Consider the following 2,868-nt stretch of genomic DNA (forward strand, 5'->3'; position numbering starts at 1 on the left):
ATATATATGATCATCAAATAGATGTAATTTACTAAGGTTTTACACAAAGGTATTCTGTCTCTATTTCTGATCAAATGCATATATGCTTGTGCATACAGATTACATATAGTTGAACATGCATATACCAGCAAATATTCAGATTCCAAATAAAGGCATGTGATTTGTGATTTTTTACATGTGTGTATGTGTGTACATTTCTAATAAGAGAACTTTTATGTGGCCCTGGCTGCCCAGGAGCTCACTGTGTAGACCAGGCTGGCCTCAAACTCACAGAGATCTGCCTGCCTCTGCCTTCTGGGTGCTGATAGTAAAGGCATATGCCACCCTGCCCAGCCTGATGGCATGTGATTGTATCGGTTTAGGATCAACTCACAAAGGCTGATCCACATTCTCGAGGTGACACTTGTCAGAACCTGTGAAAAGTTCTACAGCAGACTCCCCATGCTCTTGCCTACTTGATGTCTTCTATTCTCCCATGGCTTGACTCTTCCAATGGCTTACTTTCCAAGAACTTCACCCTCCCTCCATAGAAGTCTCCAAACCACTTGTACCGCTTCTCCAGGTCAACTTTCCATTGCTGTTACACTGGAGAATTAGTTGATACCTTGTTTCCCTGCAAACCTCAGTACTGAATGATCCCTCTTTATGCTGGCTTTTGTGCCTTCCCAGATGACTGGGCAATATTCTGAACTATGAGAACGGAGTTATCAGGGGTCATAGATTCACCTATTAGCTCTTTTAGAGAAACTTTAGTTTCTATCTTGGTTATGTTTGGTGAATCAACTCTAATTATGAGTTCTAAAGTATCTTTCTGATAGGTCCAACTAATGCAGAGCTAACATAATCATTGTTATCGATGGACTATTCTCCCAGGCTAGTGGAAAAGCCTTGATAATCGAGACCTCCTGTATTGCCACATGTTCCTCTGTGTAAACTCAGCTGTTGCTTCTCCCCCTCCCTCCTTCTCCCTCCTCCTCCCTCCTCCTACATCCTCCCTCCTCCTTTTCCTCCTCTTCTTCTTCACCTGTTTATTTCCAGGGGTGGTGCATGCCACAGCCTTTGAGTAGGAAACAGAGGACAGCCTTCTCTCCATCTGGTGTGTGACTAGAGGATCAAACTCTGCTCATCGGGCTCGGTAGCTAGAGTCTTTATCCACTGAGCCATCTGGCCTGTCCAGCTTCTTCTAAGCAACCAAATTTCCTTTTGTTGTTCCCTAGGTGTTCAGATCTAGTGAGATGGCTTAGCATTTCAGATGCAAGTTTCTTCACAAGGAAATCTATGCTTGTCATACTACGCGCATTCTCAGTCTCCAGGAAATCAAAATGCTTTCAAAGGAACATGTGACTTCAGTCTCTTTCAGTTTGTTCTCCCCCCCCCCCCGCCCCACCTAGATAATCAGATTTTCCAGTTCTCCTTTCTGCATACATACACATCTTTAGGTAAATGTCCCTGTCTACTCCAGTCCATATTCAATAAGCATTCTCCCCCACTGAACTCTGGGCACATTTCTAATGAATACACACACACACCTGTTGTTATGGTAGCAAAAACGGCTAGAAATTTTCTTCCCTTATTTCCACTATTTTTTCCCTAATTCCACTCTCAATCTTCATTAGAAACTCTGTGGCATTCTTGTTTCTATGCATGGGAAGAATAAGGTCAAGGATCAAATTCTTAGACTGATATGTGCTCCAAAACAAACACGCTAGCATCAAAATCTGCCCTGTCGTGACTACAGTGCATTTTCTCCATTCACAAGCCGATAGCAAGATGCATCATTAGCTCTGTACATTGAGCCTGTGTTCTGAGGCGGTGGGAATTCTGTGAGAACTGGTAGTGGCAGCTGAAACAGACCTCGGAATTCCAATTTGTATGCATTAAGCGTCCGTTGAATTTTATAAAGCTACAGCACTGGCTTTGAGACAATAACAGAACACAAGAGTACACGCTGTACCGATCCCTACATCAAACTGAGTACCAGGGATAATTCCAGAACTTGGTTTTCTGTGCCTTTGGATGTGACTCCTGAAAGGTTTCAAATGGATTCTCTTATCAGAGCAAAATGTACCAATCATTCATATATATAAAGCACATCACATATATGAAAATCTCACGAATATTCAGGACAGCGTCTTTAGACTGTTGGCTGACATCACCACCGGCTAACTCATTTCATGTGGACTTCAACTTGAGTCAACAAACATTTCAGGAATATCTATTAAAAATCCCCACTCCACCCCCAAGCTGGGAGTTCAGGTTATAGCACTCACGCTCTTACACAAAAAGACAAACACCTCCATACAAACAAGCTCGTAAGGGGAGAATGATATGCCCATCTCCGAGGAAGCACAGGGTGTGTATTAGATATCTATTGTGTACCCTTCAATCATGCTTTAAAAAAAAATCTTCCTACCGGAGGACCCTATGCAAAGAGACGACACTTGGGAAGTTAGATCCACCGAGACCACAGCAGTGGTGCGAGTTGCCCCACAGCTGTGCACAGCTTGGCAGAGTAATTGGGGTCTAGGGAAGGGTCAGCCCGGACCAAATGGTCACAACAGGACTGAAGATGATTGGAGTTAACTGCCCTAGTGGTAATAGGGGTTGGAACTACTTTACTTACTTGGAAAATGCAAAGGAAGGGGGAGGAGAACGCAGTTTACCCAGGCTCCCTCACCCCTTCCTGATAGGACCCACTTGGCAAAGGCAGAGAAGACAAAAAAAAAAACAAACGAAAGACTTTCCCAGGGGTAAAGCCCAAAGGTCAGTCTCAAGCTGTGCCTGACAATGGGGACCCAGCCTCCTCTTGTATCTTCCTGGAGGGGGTGGGGAATGAAGGAGTTTATGGGGTGCGAGCTCCCCCCCCCC

This window comes from Microtus ochrogaster, linkage group LG10 (assembly GCF_000317375.1).
Source record: "Microtus ochrogaster isolate Prairie Vole_2 linkage group LG10, MicOch1.0, whole genome shotgun sequence".
In the NCBI taxonomy this organism is placed as follows: Eukaryota; Metazoa; Chordata; class Mammalia; order Rodentia; family Cricetidae; genus Microtus; species Microtus ochrogaster.